This window comes from Carcharhinus amblyrhynchos, chromosome 4 (assembly GCF_965287045.1).
Source record: "Carcharhinus amblyrhynchos chromosome 4, sCarAmb.v2.hapA, whole genome shotgun sequence".
In the NCBI taxonomy this organism is placed as follows: Eukaryota; Metazoa; Chordata; class Chondrichthyes; order Carcharhiniformes; family Carcharhinidae; genus Carcharhinus; species Carcharhinus amblyrhynchos.
In genome coordinates this window covers 138222426-138243508 of record NC_137327.1, presented here as the reverse complement: position 1 = coordinate 138243508, position 21083 = coordinate 138222426, and the positions used below count along the sequence as shown (strand labels likewise).

Sequence of the window (21083 nt, the reverse complement as noted above, 5' to 3'; positions counted from 1 at the left end):
TCCACTTTGGTAGGAATAATGGTAGGAAGGATTATTACTTACGTGGAGAAAAACTGCAGCAGGCGACGGTGCAGAGGGACCTCGGGGTCCTTGTGCATGAGTCGCAAAAACCCAGCTTGCAGGTGCAGCAGGTGGTCAGGAAGGCAAATGGGATGCTGGTCTTCATCGCGAGGGGGATTGAATATAAAAGTAGGGAGGTCTTGCTGCGGCTGTATAGGGCATTGGTGAAGCCGCAGCTGGAGTACTGTGTGCAGTTTTGGGCGCCGTACTTACGCAAGGATATTTTGGCCTTGGAGGGAGTGCAGAGGAGGTTTACTAGGATGATGCCGGAGTTGAGGGGGTTGAGCTATGAGGAGAGGCTGAATAAATTAGGCTTGTACTCGTTACAGTTTAGAAGAATGAGGGGAGATCTCATTGAGACGCATAAGATGATGAATGGGATGGATAGGATAGAGGTGGAGAGACTCTTCCCGCTCAGAAAGGATAGTAGGACTAGGGGGCACAGCCTCAAGATAAAGGGGGGGCGGTTTAGAACGGAGTTGAGGAGGAACTTCTTCACTCAAAGGGTGGTGAATCTCTGGAATTCTCTGCCCGTTGAAGTGGTGGAGGCTGCCTCGCTAAATATTTTTAAGACACGGGTTGATGGGTTTTTGATAAGAGAGGGGATTAAGGGTTATGGGGAGAGGGCGGGAATGTGGAACTGAGCCACGACAGATCAGCCATGATCTTATTGAATGGTGGGGCAGGCTCGAAGGGCTAGTTGGCCTACTCCTGCTCCTATTTCTTATGTTCTTATGTTCTTATTTGGCCCATCGAGCCTGCACCGACCACAATCCCACCCAGGCCCTATCACCATCCCTACATATTTACCCGCTAATCCTCTAACCTACACATCTCAGGACTCTAAGGGGCTATTTTTGTTTTAGCATGGCCAATCCACCTAACCTGCGCATCTTTGGACTGTGGGAGGAAACTGGAGCACCCGGAGGAAACCCACGCAGACACAGGCAAACTCCACATAGACGTGACCCAAACCGGGAATTGAACCCAGGTCCCTAGCTCTGTGAGGCAAGAGTGATAACCACCTGCCATTCCAAGTTATTTTCTTTTACTCGACTGCTTTGTCAACAGAAAATTAATCCTGGGACATTATTTGGCATGGGGGAAGATATGCAAATTCCTCAACTAGGTGTCTGGTATAACTTGAGTTGAGACACGTTTATTGCAGAGTCAGGAGTTTATGGGTTTAAGCCCTACCACAGAAATATGTGTGTCAAATCTAGACTGGCATTCCAAGGTAGTTCTGACGAAGTGATGTGTTGTCCATCACCTTGGATTAGCTAGAAACCCTCAGCATCAGCTAGTTTTCAACCAATCTGATTCCCTCCACGTGATGTTGAGAAACACCTAAGACTTTGGACACAGCAAAGGCACGGGGGGACTGACAATATCTTTGCTGTAGCACTGAAGACCTCTGATCTAGACCTGGCTGAGCTGTCCCAGTGCAGCTACATCAACATCCACCTGAAATATGGACAAATTGTCCACGTGTGTCCTGCCTACAAAAAGCAGGGCAAATCCAATCTGGCTAATTAATGCCCCATCAGTTTATTCATTCATTAGCAATGTGATGGAAGGTTGTTGTTGGCATTGCTGCATTTACTCAGTACATAGCAGCTTGATATAACTGAGTGGTTTTGCTAGGCCATTTTAGAGAGTCAACCACATTACAGTGGGTCTGGCATCACATGTAGGACAGACCAGGTAAGGATGGCAGATTTCCTTCCCTAAAGGACATGAGTGAACCAGATGATAATCAACAATGGTTTTATGGTCTATCATAGAGATTAGCATTTTTAATTTCCGATTTATTTGCTGCCCTGGTGGGATTTGAACCTGTGCCTCCCAAGTATGAGCCTGGGCCTCTGGATTATTAACCTGGTGTTATTACTACACCACTGTTTGTGGCGTCTGCTTGTTCTCCCCGTGTTTGTGTGGGTTTCCTTCGGGTGCTCCAGTTTCCTCCTCCAGTCTGAAAGATGCGCTGGTTCGGTGCAATTCTCTCCCCTTGTACCCAAACAGGCACTGGAGTGTGGCGACTGGGGGGATTTTCACTGTAACTTCACCGCAGTGTTAATGCAAGCCTACTTGTGACAATAATAAACGAGCTTTAACCTAAGATTTTAATTTCGCCCTTATAAATAAATATTTGCACCGTGAACACATTCCCCGTCCTATATGTTTAAATCGGTTTGTTCTGATTGCTGGTATTTACCCGGTGCTGGACAGCTCTGGGTGGGGAGAGCTGGAGGGTTACACTCCACACCATTCTTTACACAAGTGCGGTCGCTGCCTTTTACCTGTTTGCGATGGAGCCTGGACATGTGGAGAGGTTAATCGGAGTGTTTTAATTTTCTTTCTGGCACGCAGCGACCTTAACTCTTCTTGGTGAATGGGATACCGCGGAATGGAAACTGATGTATCCCGTGCGGGCTATCAAAGGGACAAAGTGTCACTCTGGGGAGAGACATTGGCAGCTTTGTTACTGCCCCGGCAGAGTGACTGGTCAGGTCACCAATCTCCTGGCTGTTCAGGGTGTGGATGGCCAATGGGGACGGATACAGGCGGGACTTCCCAGTCTCACCCAGAAGTTACTGCTTTGTTCCCCCCCCCCTCCTCCTCCTCTCTCCGGAGTTCAATGTAACTTTCTTTGTGCTCCTGTGAAGTTTTTTTGTGTGTGTGTTAAGCTCCACTGGCGGTTGCTGTGGTTTCCAGAGGGAGGTTCATTTCCTGCATTCCTATCATACTCCCAGAATGAGCGAGGGCAGATTAATAATTATTACCAGCTTGGTTCCTAAAGGAAGAGGAAGGAACTGGATGAGGGGAGGGAAAAGGGAGAGAGGAGCGAGAAGAGAAGTATGATTCCTGTTTTGTTCTGCACATTCTTGAAAGGTTTTAATTTGTGGCTTGACTTGTAGTGGGCACTGATTGGAGTTTCTGTCGCTGAGAAAAAAGGGGGGAGTTGGGGGGGGGGGGGGGGGGCAGAGAGAGAAAGAAGATACCGAACTGTCCTTTAAGTAATAATTGTTATGTGTAACATTCCGTCTTGTACAAGAAAGCCGGGGGGGGGGGGGGTGTTGGGTTGGGTTGGGTTGGAGGGGGCGCCGGAGAATTGCATTGTAGCCAAAGCTTGTTTGGAAGAAGTACCCTGGCAGGATCTGTCCCTACGTGGCGATGTGGGAGGAATGAAAGCCAGGCTGGGTGCCTTGCAGCACCGAGCGAGCTGTGTGAGGGGGTAAGTTCCCAGTCTGTCTCCTTGGCTGTCAGCCCCGGGGGGGGGGGTTGGTTTATCTCGCAGAACATCTGGCTGCAGAGTGGGTCTCATGTGTGTCCCCTGCTCTCCATCCTCCTGGTCACTTCTCCTTGACATCCGACTGTCTCGGATGGATTTAATTCAGCCTTTTATATACATATTTTTTATTAAGAATAAGCAGTGGCATCAATCATTTCCAGCCCAGCTATTGTTTTAAGTGGTGACCACGCTGGGAAACAGACAATGAGCCAACTCAAGAATCTTAACTTCTTTCTTTCAGCGGCAAGATCTGAATTGCAATGTTTGTTTAAAAAAATATTATGTGATGTCAATCTGCTAATAATTCACCTGGTCCTGAGAGAAGGAGAAGGGAAGATTCCCCTCAATTTGTGAAAGCAAGTTTTCTCCTGGGGGGTGGGGGTGGGGATGTGTTTGGAAAACTTTTTTTTTCTTGCCAGGCGTTGACACTGTTATTGCAATGATGTGTGTTTTGGACGTCCTTTGTTACTTTGGCCTAATTCAAGGTAATCCCAGAGGCTGCAGTCCTCCTGTGTTGTGCCCAGACCATGATTTTTGGTGTTACACTGACTGGTTTCACCCACAGCCAGTCAGGCGATGCTGTTTTACAATGAAGCTGTAATCACCAAACTGGACAGGAAATGTCTCCCCTACTCAAAACGCCTGGGAACGAATTTCATCCCGCAACAATTCAGTTTTCTGGGCGAATTTTGAAAGGAAGAAGTAAAAGCGGGTAACATGACTTGATCTGAAATGAAATTAATTAACTTGCAGCCCAGCACTTGTGCAGCGCCCACTCCAATTTTCAGATGCTTTCTTTGAAGAAAGCACAGTTTCCAGTCACTGTTCACAACACTGAACAAGAAACGTTGTCCACAATGGCACTGAAGTTCTTTGATCACATGTTTTGTGGATTTCTTGCTGAGGTTGGTTAATCCATTCAAATTAAATCGAAAGGTGCAGAAAAAGTTTCAGGGGCGGACAGCACCTTGGAGTTTGTTTATAGAGGTGGTTGTTGTCTGTCTCAAAGCTTCCAGTATTGTTTTGCTTCTTAAACTGATTTAACTTGGACTCCCTGTCCCTAATTGTGGATGCCAACTGTTAACTTACTGTAATAAAGGTGCTCAGATTATGTTTTAAACCAAGAGAGCAAAGTTTAAGCAATTTATAATTACCCTGTAAAATCTGAGATTAGGTTACGTTCTTTAATGCATTCTCTGGTAACTGATATCTTATTTGGTTCATTCATATGGAATTTGGAGTGCATTTCTCTTCCCCCTCCAGCCCCCTTCGCGGCCCCAAGTGGTCTAGCATTGCCTAACAGCGCTGAAAGAGATTGAGATAACAGTATTGTAAATTCAGTGTTGGAAAATAAGCTCCAGGCAGTAGATGCAAGGAAAATAGGTAATGTCAGGGATAGGGGCAATGTTTTAGGAAACAGTGATCATAACAAAATTAGAGGGGACATAGCTTTAAATTGAGGAGCGATAGATATAGGACAGGTGTCAGAGGTAGGTTCTTTACTCAGAGAGTATTAAGGGCGTGGAATGCCCTGCCTGCAACAGTAGTGGACTTGCCAACATTAAGGACATTTAAATGGTCATTGGATAAACATATGGATGATATTGGAATAGTGTAGGTTAGATGGGCTTTAGATTGGTTTCACAGGTTGGCGCAACATCGAGGGCTGAAGGGCCTGTACTGCGCTGTAATGTTCTGTGTTCTAGGTCCAGTATTAAATAAAATTGACGGAACAGGCAATTCTGATACTTGACTAGAAGAAAGCAGGTTTTAGCAGAAGTTAGAAAAAAGTAGCAGATGAAACAGAAGTTTCCATTATTTGTGTGCAAACTAGAAATATAGAGGTTCAACAATATCCAAGCATCTTGAATGGGCTGAGAAACTAAAATGAGACTTTCTGAGAAATCTGGGGCAAACTGAGCAAAATACAGAAAATATGGTGGAGAGGCAATAATAGAACACAAAAAAGGCTGAGCTTGTATGAAAAATGATTAGCAGGTAATAAAACACACAAAACAAAATTAAAATTATGGCACCAGTTCGGGGGGGGGAACAAAATCTGCTCATGGAGGATGAAGAAATGGTGAAGCTGCTAAAAGCATCTTTACGACCAAGCCTTTGGACTTCATAAGAACATAAGAACATAAGAAATAGGAGCAGGAGTAGGCCATCTAGCCCTTCGAGCCTGTCCTGCCATTCAATAAGATCATGGCTGATCTGTCGTGGCTCAGTTCCACTTTCCCGCCCTCTCCCCATAACCCTTAATCCCCTCTCTTATCAAGAACCCATCAACCCGCTTCTTAAAAATATTTAGCGAGGCAGCCTCCACCACTTCAACGGGCAGAGAATTCCAGAGATTCACCACCCTTTGAGTGAAGAAGTTCCTCCTCAACTCCGTTCTAAACCGCCTCCCCTTTATCTTGAGGCTGTGCCCCCTAGTCCTACTGTCTTTTTTGAGCGGGAAGAGTCTCTCCACCTCTATCCTATCCATCCCATTCATCATCTTATACATCTCAATGAGATCTCCCCTCATTCTTCTAAACTCTAACGAGTACAAGCCTAGTTTATTCAGCCTCTCCTCATAGCTCAATCCCCTCAACTCCGGTATCAGCCTAGTAAACCTCCTCTGCACTCCCTCCAGGGCCAAAATATCCTTGCGCAGGTGCGGCGCCCAAAACTGCACACAGTACTCCAGCTGCGGCCTCACCAATGCCCTATACAGCTGCAGCAAGACCTCCCTACTTTTATATTCAATCCCCCTCGCTATGAAGGCCAGCATCCCATTCGCCTTCCTGACCACCTGCTGCACCTGCAAGCTGGGTTTTTGCGACTCATGCACAAGGACCCCGAGGTCCCTCTGCACCGTCGCCTGCTGCAGTTTTTCGCCCCGTAAGTAATAGTCCTTCCTACCATTCTTCCTACCAAAGTGGACCACCTCACACTTGCCAACATTAAATTCCATTTGCCATTTCCTGGCCCATTCGCCCAGCCTATCTAGATCCTTCTGCAGACTCTCCACACCCTCCGCACTTCCACCATTTTTATCTTCTCCCATTTCTGTTCATTGCCATGGGACTTCAAAGTTATTACAGAGGCATTAATCTTTCCCTCAAGACATCCTGTAGGGTTTTTCAATCAATGGAGTACTTAAGTGCAATTACTGCTATGTCAGCAAGTGAATCAACCATTTTACATACAGCTGGGTCCACAAACAATGGACCAATTATTGCATAATCTCAATGGTGTTGCTGGCATTAGGAAGTGTAATTTGAAGTCAGTTCAGAGAGAAGCCTGGACACTGGGAGAACTCCTTGCTTTTCCAATAGTACCGTGAGTTTTTTTTTAATGAACATCTGATTTTTGCCTCAGTTCAGCATCTTGCTCAGGAGATGGCACTTCTCACAATTTAGTACTGCACTTTGGTGCCAGTCTAGATTATGTGCTAATTCCAGGGTGGTTGGGCATACAAGCAAACTGTGCCCACAGCCCGTCTTCCCACTAAGCTGTGCAACAACCCAAGGTTTCTTGCATAGGGCACACACAAGTTAGTCCCTTTGTATTATCGTGTGTGTGTGTGTGTGTGTGTGTGTGTGTGTGTGTGAGAGACCATGGAAGAAATGTGGAGGGGTCAGGGACTTAGAAAACTGATCTACGTACATTGCCCACAACCTAGCAAAAGAAGTATGTTCATAGGGGTGAAAAGATAAATGTGAGACGTTGAAGCAATTAGATTGAATAATTAAGATAACAAATAATAGGATTGTGTGTGGTTGTGATAACCTTTTGTAGTCAAACTCCTAATACGCACAGTTAAGGGGACTTGATTTAAATATGTGTGTTTCTGAAAACACTGGGGTCCTGCAGCATCAACTTTCCTTGTTTTGAGAATCTTAGGCAATGTTATATCAGATTATGTAGCAATAGGGTATTTGGCCCAACCAGTTTATGTTGGTGTCTGCCCACCACATGAGTAATTCAGATCCATTAGTTCAGGCTCCATCGCCAGGACTTGTTGGCCATGAAAGGAGCATTCAATGTAGTGCAATAGGCTGATCATCTGCTCAGAAATCCTTCTACCGCTTCCTCACTATTCCCCAAAGGGTAAGAGAAACAGAATGGGTGTAAAAATGTGCCATCAACAGCAACTCTGTCCCATATACCCTGTTCCATGAACCACCCATTCTTAAATAATCTCAATGATGAGGTAGAACGGTGGCACAGCACCCAGTACTGGACAAAGCACTGTGGTTATACAAAGATTTTATGTGGATTCACAGTGCCTCTTTATTCATATCTCTTTCCATAAGACCTAATATTTAATTAGCATAGGAATTACAACATGGAAACAGCCCTTTGACCAGACAGGTTCAAGCTGGCATTTATGCTCCCTGTGATCAAGAATTTTAATCACATTCACCCAGCCTAATTTATGGCTTATCGATTGGCTGTGCCGCTTTTGATGTCTTCTGACCCTGGAACTCTCTGCCGTTGCCTGTCTATCATCCAGTTTTCTCTTGCTGAAGAGTAGAGAAATTATTTTGTGAGACATTTATAGAATCCTGCTGCACACAGCTTGTGAGTTATCATTGAACAAGGCACAGATTTGTATTGGAAGGGATGATATTTCTTTGGATCACAGCACAATTCATCCTCCATGTTCCATTAATGTTTTGAACTAATTTTGCATAAATTCTCAAATGTTCATCTAATGATATCAAAGTTATTTTAATTCACTGGTTTTAAAGAATTAAACAACTTTGATCTTCGGAGATTCCCTATATTCTCATCAGAAAGAGAATGTATCCAGGGAGAGAGAGTGGTGGAGTTGGGTTACGATACTGTTTTGTCTTTGCTTTTAATTTTTAATGCTTTTGGAATCCTTGTAACATTTGAACCTTAAAACTGAGATTCCATTTTGTTTTGTAATCTCCCAATTTAGTTACTTCAGAACATCACACCCACACCAGTCCCAATTCAGAATTCTTCCTTGCCCTCCTCTCCTCCAAGTCTTGTAGCATTGTTCACAGCTATGTTCCAGTGTAAGTACCTGCTGGCTTCCTTCCCCAGCAAATGTTTCTGCTCTGTTCCTCCTCCGCAGTGTTTGACATTCCACTCTCAAAATCTGGACAGACTGTTAATGGTCTGTTGCAGTGTTGTAAAACATCCTTGTTAATGAGGTGTTGCAGTCTAATGATTGGAAAAGCTAGTGGAAAAAGTTGTCATTTCTGAGGTGTGGGGTGGTAGTGGGATGGTGTGCAGAGAAATTAAGCTGGTGTGATCGTTTTCCCAACACGGCTTTTGCCCGTTTGATGTTAATAAACAGCTAAATCTGCAAAGGCCAAAAACATTGGTTGGTCTCTTATAAAAAAAACTGCCTCGAAAATTATCTTTGGTAATAAATAAATTGTTCAGGAAGAACTTCATCATTTTCCCCTCCACTTCTCTTTTCTGCTGTTCCATTGGTCCTACTTCACGTTGTCCTCATTTGTCGTGTTTAAGTGCTGACAGTGAATTTTCATATGTTATTTAACTTTGGGTGGGGGGGATGGGTAGCATCACAGCCAAACCTGATCCTATTCCTTTCTCTGAGAACCGAACATATGCATTTTCTAACTGGAATTAGTTGATAATGATCAGGAACAGGGGCCCTGGCTTGTTTGTGTTTAATTTTTCTGAGCCATCTAGACATTGAGGCTAATTGTGATGTCCATGTGAAATGCTAATTGTCAGTTGAATCTGGATACCTAGGATCTTTCCTCGGAGCTTTACGTTTTTGGCTCAGTTCTTGGCTGAAAAGTACATCTGCATAATTTATTAGCAGAACTTGGAGCCTTAACCTTTCTAACAAAACAAATAATGTGCTGTAAAGGTGGCACAGTGATTAGCACTGCTGCCTCACAGTGCCAGAAACCTGAGTTTAATTTCAGCCTTGGGTGACTGTCTGTCTGCGTGGAGTTTGCATGTTCTCCCCATGTCTTTGCGGGTTTCTTCCAGGTGCTTCAGTTTCCTCCCATACCTATGTGTGGGTAAGGTTGATTGGCCATGCTAAATTGCCCCTTAGTGTTAGCAGGATTAGCAGGGTAAATACGTGGAGTTACAGGGATCCCACTGGGTGGGATTGTTGCCAGCATGGGCTTGATGAGCCGAATTGCCTCGTGCACTGTAGGGATTCTGTCATTGTAAATTTAAATACTGTGATCTAAACGGAGAAAACACTGAGGCACTAAGCGAGGTGGGTGTTATCCCTGAAGAAAGTACAAATCAGTTGACATATGAAGTATAAATCCATCTACAGAACTAATCTATAATTGCTTCCTTTTGTGGCAGTACCTGATCTTAATTCGGTTACTCACACCTTGTTCATTGTACTGTTGCCAAAGACTTATTGTAAGTGTGAACCTTTTGAGGAATGGATCACTCAGCTCCTTGCACTGCTGCCACCATTCAGTGTGGTCTCCAGCTGAACTTTGCCCACCTACGTTAATTTCATATCCTTGCCAAATAAAAATCTTATTAGTCTCAGCTTTAAACTTTTGAATTGAATGGGCATCTATTGCTTTTTGTAGGAGTGGCTCGCTTTTCCACTACCAGAACCGTATATTTTGGTGAACCTGTGATTTGCCCTGAGGCCAGTATATCCTTCAAAGGTGTGGTGCCCAGAACTGCTCATATTCCAGATATAATCTAAACCAGGCTTTGTATAGCTGTAGCCAAACTTTTTCCCCTTTTATATTGTATTCCTGTAGATAAAAGACTAACATTTCATTCGCTTTTTGATTATAATTGTACCCGACTAGTCCATTTTGGTGATTTGTGTACGCAAACCCATCAATCTCTTTGGACCTTTACTATTCCCTTTTTTTATCATTTAACCAATACTCAGATGTATCATTTTTAGGTGACAGTCCTGACTAAAATTGACTTGCCTCTAAGAAGGTTCAAGGGCCACTACGGGAGTTGAGCATGTAAAACCGGACTGATGCCCCAGTACAGCATGGAGGGAGTGCTGCACTGTTGGAGGTGCTGTCCTTCTAATGAGATGTTAAACTCAGGTCCTGTCCACGCACTCAGATGAATGTAAAAGATACCTTGGTGCTGTTTAGGAAAGAGGAAAAGCATTATCCCAAATGTCCTGACCAATATTTAATCCCACCAACTTCACAAAAACATTACCAGGTCGTTTTCACATTGCTGTTCTTGAGAACTTGCTGTGTACAGACGGGGGGCTACATTTCCTACATTATAACAGTCATTACCCTTCAAAACTGCTTAATTGGCTGGAAAGTTCTTAGAACAGCACAGCACAGGAAACAGGCCCTTCGGCCCGCAAACATTCTTTTGACAGTAGAGGTTGTGAAAAGCACTATATAAATGCAGAGTTTTCACACGTATGCTTCTTGGAATTGGAACCCAGACGCCACTTGAATGACCAGATTACTGGGTAATGAGTCTAACCACCGCCCCCCGCCCCCACCCCCCCCTCCAAGCTGACTAGCTCCCAGCCTGATAGCCCCTCCTGACCTGACCCGACTACCCCAGATCCACCTGCCACCCTACCCACCCGTTCATTACACTAACCATCTGTCACCCAACTCTCCTGCCATTTCGCCACCCTGCCCTCTCGCTCACTTGCCCACCTATGTTATCCTCTTGCTATTATTCACAAATTGGACAGCTCCCGTATGGCCAGCTAATGCCATGAACAGGGCGCGTGGCTTCTGCACAGATTCTCTTACTTGGCTCTCAGTGAGGATTACTATGCTGAGGGAGTTCCCCTGCAATGTGGTCGGAAGTCGGAACCTTTTCAATGTATGCAGGAAAGTTGGTAGTTTTATGTCTGATCGTTTAGAATACAAGGGTTCCAATTCTGGCAATATCGGGCCATTGTCTCTGTAATGTTAGGTTTCTGGCTACACTATTTACTATTGTAGATATTTTTGTGTTATTAGCAAATTTGGATAGTTGCTGTAATAAAATCAGAAATTGCTGGAAAATCTCAGGCAGCATCAGTAAAGAGAGAAACACAGTTCATGTTTCAAATCCATACGACTTCTTTGGAATGATTCTTCCTTCTGAAGGACTCAAAATGTCAATTCTCACCTGTGATATTCTATGTCAGAAATTATTAACAACAAAATAACGCCCCTTCCATCGGCCTCTACATTTGGAAGTTGCCAAAAGAATGCTCAATCTGTTTGGACCACGAGAATAAATCTGTTTGCAATATTTTCAACATCTCTGTACTCAGAGGCCACATAAGGGCAGATTCCAATATAACATCAACAATTCCCAGCCACAGCAGATCTGAGCAGGATTGCGGAGGAGGATATTCTTGTTTCTGACCATAATTGTCTGACTGTTTGTCTGACATTGAGAACTTGATGAGCTGCAATTGTCTCCAGTTATTATGTACCAAGGCGGGGATGACTGGAGCTATTGTCTTTGGTTACCCAGCACTCCATCTCCTGGCACCTGTCTGAGACCGGTCCAGACTATTTGCAGTATTTGATCCTGAGATGCACTTCCAATCACATAGTTGATCTGCTGCTGTGACCATCAATGTCCACCTCTGTAATGTTAGCTGACTCAGCCCCTGCTTCAGCACTCATCTGCCTCTGAAAACTTCACTCAAACCTTTGTTACTTTTTACCTGGACTGTTCTAATGCCTTTCTGGTCAGCTTCCCATGTGCTATCGTCCTTAAACTTGAGACCATCAAGAACTCTGACCTAACTTGCACCGAGTAGAGTTCACCAGGCTTGTTGACCTGCATTTGGTTCCTGTTTAAGCTACACTTTGATTTTATAATAGCAAAAATATATGCGCGAGGGGGTGTGGTACAAGTTAGGATGCTGGTAGAAGAATTTTGGTTGAGCTCAAGCAGTCTGACAAAGCCTTAATTTTAAATTTCTCAGACTTGTGTTAACACCTCTCCATGACCTTGTACCTCCTTAACTCTGTAACCTCTTCCAGGCTTCAGTCCTCCAAGATCTCTGCATTTCTCCATTTTTGTCATATTTTTCACTCCAAATGTCATAGCCCTGACATTGATAACCAGGACTTTAGTTGCCCAGGTCCTGAGCTCTGTAATTCCTCTCTAATTCCTTTTTCCTCCTTGTAGAACTTTTAGAAACTTATCTCTTTGATCAAACTTTTCATTCTCTAATGTATCTTTGTGTAGCTTGGTGTCAAATTTTGTATGCTAATACTCTGGAGCAACATGGATCATTTTACTATGTTAAAGACACCATATAATGTGTGCATGTGTGGCAAAACTTGCATTGTGTGAAGGCAACACAGCATATGGAAATACAGTCAAACTGTATTTGTAAGGGCCTCAGAAATGTGTAAAGAGGGATGTTTTAATGTATTTGTTCTCTACTTAGTGAGAAAGCCAAGGAAACAAGTTTAACTGTTGTGAATCTGTGGAATTCCCTGCCCCATGAAGCAGTTGAGGCTACCTCGTTGAATGTTTTTAAGGCAGAGGTAGATTTTTGACCATAAAGGAATTAAGTGTTATGGTGAGCGGGCAGCAAAGTGGAATTGGTCGCAAAGATTAGCTATGATCTTATTAAATGGCGGAGGGGCCAGATGTCCTCCTCCTGCCCCTAGTTCTTAGTTGAGTCTCATTATGAGTTCTTGCTTTGATTTATTCTGATTTCTAAGCTATGTTTGGGTAGAATCTTTTTGCCTGTTTTTGTGAGTTTCGGTGTATAACTTTAATGGAATAGTTCTTGAAGGTTTTCTGTGGGTATTTTACAGTCCAAAAGATTGTCGTCTTCGGCAGCCCATCAGGATCACGGTTGACTTGTTTTCTCTCCTGTTCAGTCAGTTCTGAGATAGCTGCGTGTCTGCAGGCTCTGCCACATGCAGGTGACGCTTGAAGGGTTGAGTGAATGGGTTGTTTTGTGGTTTGTGCACTCCCCCTGACACCTCGGCTTTGCTTCAGCGTATTCTCGGTGAAGTGTTTCAGTGCCTTCCCGGATGAACCTTTTCCATTTTGGTCAGTCACAAGCCAGGGATTCCAATGAGTCGGAGAGGCTGTGTGACATTTTTAGGGGTCCTTTGAGAACCACCTTGAAAATATTTCTGTCTTCTTTCTGGGAGTCTCATAGGAACATAAGAAATAGGAGCAGGAGTAGGCCATCTAGCCCTTCGAGCCTGCCCCGCCATTCAATAAGATCATGGCTGATCTGAAGTGGATCAGTTCCACTTTCCTGCTTTCTCCCCATGACCCTTAATTCCCCTGTCTATCAGAAACCTATCTACCCATGGCTTAAATATATTCAGTGAGGCAGCCTCCATCACTTCAACGGGCAGAGAATTCCAGAGATTCACCACCCTTTGAGTGAAGAAGTTCCTCCTCAACTCCGTTCTAAACTGCCCTCCCCCCTTATTTTGAGGCTGTGCCCTCTAGTTCTGCTGTCCTTTCTAAGCGGGAAGAATCTCTCTACCTCTACCCTATCCATCCCCTTCATTATCTTATACGTCTCTATAAGATCCCCCCTCAGCCTTGCAGTGTCCAAGTTCTGAACAGAATTTGCTTTGGGAGTTTTGTCAGGCATATAAATGACATGTCCCATCCAGCAGAGCTGGTTTTGAGAGATTATCTCTCGATGCTGGGAAAGTTGGTTTAGGAGACCAATTGCTTTTGGATTGCCTTTCTTGCTACTGGATTTGGTGGGACCTTACAAAGATGGTGGTACTTCTCCAGTGCTTTGAGGTTCCTCCCGCAATTCCCTTAAAGGATGTGGGAGTGTGGGGATCACTGCTGCTTGGCTTTGGGATCCTGCTCCTCAAGTACTGTTTACCCTGGTCAGCTGAAGGTTGAGCCGACATGTTGGAGGTGATGGTGGATTTCATCATCAACTTCTGCCTTCGTATAGAGGAGGTTCCCAAGATATGGAAAATGGTCCGTGTTTTCCAGGATCTTGCCATTATTCTTGATTGCCAGGGGGAGGTGTTATGCTGTAGGAGCTGGTTGGAAGAAAATCTTAGTGTTTAGTTTCCTCGTGCTTCAGAGGAGGAGTCGCTGACTCTCTGGAGCTCAGTTTCTGAGTGAATGCACACAAGCATCTCCCTCACAATGAAACTCAATGACTGAGTTTGGAGGGATTTTGGTTTTGGAGTGACAGCAGCGTAGGTTGGAATAGTTTCTCGGGTGTTCCGGTTTCCTCCCACACTCCAAAGGATGTGCAGGTTAGGTGGATTAGCAATGCTAAGTAGTCAGGAGGACGAGCAGGGTAAATGTGTGGGGTTGCGGGGAGAGGGCCTGGGAGGGATTGTGGCCGATGCAGACTTGATGGGCTGAATGGCTTCTTTCTGCACTGTGCGGATTCTGGGATTGTTGCCTGCGTGTGATTTGCTGGAGGTGAGATCCGGCATTGCAGCATGAAAAATGAGGGAAGAGCTGGTACAATGATAGAACTTTGTTTGACCAAAGTCTTCGCTGAGATAGGGTTTGTGGTGGTTGTGCTGGTGAGGATCACAGCTTTCGTGTTATCGTGGGTGGTGACAAATTTTGGCTGTCAGATGTGAGGAGGATATTCCATCAGCCTCTGGCTACAGAGTTAAAGGCTTTTGTGAGGTGAAAAAAGCCATGTACAGTAATCAGTGCTGCTCCTTGCACTGTTTTTGAATTTGCTGTGCAATGAAGATTATTTATGGGGCTTCTCGTGCATTGAATCATAGTTTCCCTTGACCGTTGTGATGAGTGGCTGGTTCATGGAGGCAGTTGGCAGATAGAACTCATTTGTGATTGACCATCCGTGGTACAAGTGGGTAATCCAGGTATTGGGATGCTGTTGGTTGCTGTTTGCAATGTGCAGAGTGTGAAATCGATTAGCTTTTAAAATTTCTCTCCTCTTGTTCTCCCTTGAAGGTGACTTTGCGAGTATTTTCAGCCAGCTGGTGTGTGGATACACGGAGAGTTGCAGCACCTGTAGCTGAATTGAGACCAGCTAACGCAGCAGAAATTGAGCATTGAATTGTGTTTCATAGAACATAGAACATTACAGCGCAGAACAGGCCCTTCGGCCCACGATGTTGCGCCGACCAGTTTAAAAAAAAAACAACAACAATGACCCACTAACCTAAACCAATCCCTTTTCGTCCATAAACCTGTCCACGGATCTCTTAAACGCCCCCAAACTAGGCGCATTTACAACTGCAGCAGGCAGGGCATTCCAATCCCTCACCACCCTCTGGGTAAAGAACCTACCCCTGACATCTGTCCTATAACTACCCCCCCTTAGTTTAAAGCCATGCCCCCTCGTGCTAGATTTTTCCATCAGAGGAAAAAGGCTATCACTATCCACCCTATCTAAACCTCTAATCATCTTATATGTTTCAATAAGATCCCCTCTTAGCCGCCTTCTTTCCAGCGAAAACAACCCCAAATCCCTCAGCCTCTCCTCATAGGATCTCCCCTCCATACCAGGCAACATCCTGGTAAACCTCCTCTGCACCCTCTCCAAAGCCTCCACATCCTTCCTGTAATGTGGGGACCAGAACTGCACACAATACTCCAAGTGCGGCCGCACCAGAGTTGTGTACAGTTGCAACATAACGCTACGACTCCTAAATTCAATCCCCCTACCAATAAACGCCAAGACACTGTATGCCTTCTTAACAACCTTATCTACTTGATTCCCAACTTTCAGGGATCTATGTACACATACACCTAGATCCCTCTGCTCCTCCACACTATTCAAAGTCTTCCCGTTAGCCCTATACTCAACACATCTGTTATTCCTACCAAAGTGAATTACCTCACATTTCTCTGCATTAAACTCCATCCGCCACCTCTCGGCCCAGCTCTGCAACCTGTCTAAGTCTTCCTGCAAACTATGACACCCTTCCTCACTATCTACCACACCTCCGACTTTGGTGTCATCAGCAAATTTACTGATCCGCCCAACTATACCCTCATCCAGATCATTAATAAAAATCACAAACAACAGTGGCCCCAACACAGATCCCTGAAGCACACCACTTGTAACCGAACTCCATGATGAATATTTACCGTCAACCACCACCCTCTGTCTCCTATCTGCTAGCCAATTCCTAATCCAGTTCCCTAGATCACCCCCAATCCCATACATCTGCATTTTGTGCAGAAGCCTACCATGGTGAACCTTATCAAACGCCTTACTAAAATCCATATATACCACGTCAACTGCCTTACCCCCATCCACCTCTTTGGTCACTTTCTCAAAAAACTCAATAAGGTTAGTGAGGCACGACCTACCCGCTACAAAACCATTTCCATTCCTGTTTCTCTCACCTGGCAGTGCCTTTTGCCTCGAGGGAGGGCTGTTCACTGAAGTGACAAGTGTTGGTAGCCCTATGTCCTGGTGATCCAGCTTTGGAAGCTCCCAGCAAACGTGACCATGTTTGCGTATCTATTCCTTGTCGCTTTTTCTTTCGTTTGAATTTCACAACCCTCAAGATACAAAAAAAGAGCTGTTTTTCAGTGTTATTATTTCATTGAGTCCTACATCAGAACACCAAGATCTTTCAGCATTAGCACTGTGGGATATGTGCAATCTCAGAGAGAGATTAATTTAAAAATGTAGCCCCTATATCCTTTGTTGCTGTTCGTCTTCAGGGTAATGATTCACAGTAACTTCATTGCAATGTTAATGTAAGCCTACTTGTGACACTAATAAATAAACTTCAGTGGGAACAAGCAGTAAAGTTGAAAGTAAGATTTTGATTTCTTTTATAATTGGTGCTGGAAGAATTGGGAGAAATTAGGGCAGTAAAATGTTGTTCGCAACAAAAAAGAATTTGGGATGAATTCAGAATTCAACACAATCTGTTCATAGTTGGGAATTGTGTGTTTTTGGACACAATTTTGTCTTTTGTAAAAAAGGCCGGTGAATAATTCGATGTAGCTAATAGTCATCACTCTGGGCAAAGCAACTTTGGGGTAAGCTGCAGTTCACGGTCCGTCATATTGTGATAAATGCAAACTGGTTGAGGGCTTGGCTCCAAGCTGACAGAAATTATTAAGCTACTAATGTTTTGGGCAGTAAAATTCTAATTCGTGGCTTCACTCTTGTGAAATGTACAACATGACAATAACTTCAGAATACTCAAGCTGTCCAAATCCTGCGGAAATGAATATTTTTGAGCGGATAAATAGGGAAAGATTCCAAGAACTTGGGGAAAGAGGTGATTCATTTTGGATGTAAAGGGTACAGTTCATACATTTGAACGCTGGCTCACATAGAGTGTTGTAAAAGCGCTGCAATTTCACTCTATTCTGAGGCAAGAGAAATTTGTGGAGGACAGTCTTTATACAAAATAATTTGAGAGTCCTGAAACAGGAGTGAGATGATAGGGTAGGCTCTGCTGCTTTCTCGCTCTGTTTTATTTATGCTTACTTTTGGTGGTTTTTCCTTTCACAATTTCACATCCTTTGTCATTCACTGGATGAGAGAGTAGTTTACAGGAGCTGTCCCACGCCTTCTATTGATACTACTTTTGGTCTTATTGTTTGGAGGGTGCACAGAAATTACGTTAAAGAAATTCAGAAGGTGGGATAATGTTTTAGTTTTTTTTCTCTTCCATTGTGGAAACATCAAACATTTGCTTGACAGCAGCGATTTTGTATTTCATATCATAGAGTCACAGAATCCCTAAGAAGGAGGCCATTTGGCCCATCATGCCTGCATTGACAACAATCCCACCCAGGCCCTATCCCCATAACCCCACATATTTACCCTGCTAATCCCCTGACCCTAAGGAGCAATTTAGCACAGCTAATCAACCAACCCCGCACATCTTTGGAGGATGGGAGGAAACCGGAGCACCTGGAGGAAACCCAAAAACAGTAGATAAACGCTCCCAATAAGCCACACCATCAAGCTGGAATAATTCTTACCTGAAAGTTTTCGATTGATTACGTATCTTTATTTATTAAAGACAGTAGTGAGGGAACTAAGTTGTAGCAAACAAGTACTTGCGCTGTACGTTCTGTATAATACAGAAATCCTCATGGCTATGGTGGTGGGGGTACGGTGAGGAAGGAGATTGGAAAGCAAATCAAAAGCATCTTTCTGTTTACGGATGGGTAGAGAGAGAAGAAATTAGCACTGTTTAAATTAACCTCCATCCTGTCTGTAGCACGGTTCTCATGAGAAGGGAAAGAGGTTGAATTGTAATTGCACGTACATTTTGCTTGTGTTCTCCATCATGGAAAGGTAGATTTTGTTTTTAGTTAGCAAGATTTTAATTTTGTGCAATAAATCAATGAATGCAGTTTATCAGCAGGGTGTAAATACCTCCTTGTGTATTTGATAAGATAGTTGGATTTGTTGCTCATTCATTACTTGCCTCATCTGTTATTTTGGCCATCTCCTATGGTTCATCCTCTCTGAATTCAAAAGCAGACTTATCCCTTATAGTTTATGGTTTCCCGGAAAGAAAAATAGGAATGTCGTTTCCAGGCCAAAAATAGCTTGTTCAGAACGGAAAGCAGCAAGGGAAGCATTGGGAGTGAGAGGAAGAACTTTGGGATTTGCATTTTTGCCTCATGAGTGGGGAAAAAGGTCTGTTTCTTAAAAATATATATAAATTCTAGAAACTGTTAGCAGTTTGTGAATGAATTAAGTTCTTGTATCGCACTACTTTGCATGTATTGAATTATGTGCTCATTTGCTCAGTCAGCTGTGTTTACTAAATAACACCCACCACCTATTTCCGTTCTTTAGCATCGCCACTTAAAATATTTTACCCTTTGGAATGTTTTCATTGCAAGTTTCTGTCACATTTTGGGAATTTTTGAGCATTTTTTTCCCAGTGAGGGGATTTTGAGAATAGTTACAATTTAATATTAGAATTTTACACCAAAGTTCCCAAGTTTCAAAATACAAGCACGCGATGGAATCTGATTGCAACGTCCATCACCACGGCATTTAAGTTACTTCCTGTAGAAACTGTAAACAGATTTGTGAGCCTGTGTCAGTAGCTGATTATCCCCTCACGCCCCTTGGTTTGTGAGGTCCCGCATGGGGCTAGGGTTTATTTGGCCCCCATCAGAATTATAAACCCGTGAACAGAGACTGAAGCATTCACAATTTTGTTTTGAAAAGCAAGCGCAAAGCGGATTATTGAATCCCCACAGCACTGAAGGAGGCTATTCGGCCCATTGAGTCTGTACAGACCACAATCCCACCCAGGCCCTATTACCATAACCCCACACATTTACCCTGTTAATCCCTCTGACACTAGGGTCAATTTAACATGGCCAGTCAACCTAACCTGCACATCTTTGGACTGTGGGAGGAAACGGGAGCACCCGGAGGAAACCCGTGTGGATAACCTTTTGCTGGACTCGAAGGCTGTAGTGCAAAAGAGCAAGTCAAAGTTAATTTTGTTGAACTCCAGCAAAATGATGAAGAGACGCTTGCTGTGTTCATCTTTTATTTTTACATAAAGGCTAGTTATACCCATTTGACCAGAGTTTGTTCACTACTCTTGTCATACATGTTTACTTACTGTGAAATAAGTCAGCGTCAGATTCGTATGTGGCCTTGTCTTATCAAGTATTTACTCAGCTTGCTTTGGAAAAGTTTGGAATGGTGCAGTTGTGAAAGACAGTAATGTCTAATTTAGATGACAGCAGAGTGCTATTATACCCTGGTTACCCGATAATATAATTAGATGCTGGTCAGCAGGTGCATAGTCCTAAATCCAAGCTGTGCAGACCACTTATCACTGAATCTTACAGAAGTGACTAGCATTGCTGGTAGCACAGTGGTTAGCACTGCTGCCTCACAGTGCCAGGGACCTGGGTTCGATTCCCGGCTTGGGTCACTGTCCGTGTGGGGTTTGCACATTCTGCCTGTGCCTGCGTGGGTTTCCTCCAAGTGCTCCGGTTTCCTCCCACAGTCTGAAAGACGTGCTGGTTAGGGTGCATCAAGCCAAACAGGTACCAGTTAGGGGAACTTCACAGTAATTTCATTGCAGTGTTAATGTAAGCTTTACTTGTGACTAATAAATAAACTTTATTTAGACTAGAGGGCACAGCCTCAAGATAAGGGGGGGGCGGTTTAGAATGGAGTTGAGGAGGAACTTCTTCACTCAAAGGGTGGTGAATCTCTGGAATTCTCTGCCCGTTGAAGTGGTGGAGGCTACCTTGCTAAATATATTTAAGACGCGGGTAGATAGATTTTTGGTAGGCAAGGGAATTAAGGGTTATGGGGAGAAAGCGGGAAAGTGGAACTGATCCACTTCAGATCAGCCATGATCTTATTGAATGGTGAGGCAGGCTCGAAGGGCTGGATGGCCTACTCCTGCTCCTATTTCTTATGTTCTTTATTTATTTATTTAATAACTACACAAGCAAACGTTGTGGTAGCTTGAAATATAGCAACAGAATAATGTCCCATTTCACTTGATGGTTTTACCAGGACGGCTGCCTCAGTCACCAAAGACTATATGTGAAGCAAGGGATATGATTTTTAAAAATGCTGGATCAGTTCCCATCCTGTGATGGAGAACTCTGGAGATGCATTTCCACAAGGCCCAGTCTGGAGGCCTGGGTGACGAACGTGAAATTCCATCCTGGGGTTTAAAAAAAAAGTTGGAGCGGAATGGCAATCCCGTGCTTGGAAGATTCAGTCCATGATCTTTCTCTTCTTGAAATCTCTCGACAGCGCCCTGCCTAACTGGTCTTCAGTTATCTCATTCCACATTCCTGCTTGCACTCTCAGTGGGCGGCA

At 44.0% G+C, this 21083-nt stretch overlaps 1 protein-coding gene across 2 annotated transcripts in view; it reads left to right on the top strand.

Annotated features, from left to right (window-relative positions):
- amot (angiomotin) overlaps positions 1-21083 on the top strand; it is a 117114-nt gene that overhangs the window by 31059 nt on the left and 64972 nt on the right. Inside the window, exon 1 of one of the 2 annotated variants that reach the window (XM_080187955.1) lies at positions 2786-2916. The exons of the other annotated variant lie outside the window; for it this stretch is intronic. The gene's annotated coding sequence lies outside the window, so the exon portion shown is untranslated. Of the gene's footprint in view, positions 1-2785; positions 2917-21083 lie in introns of those variants that run through there. 2 annotated transcript variants of the gene reach the window in all.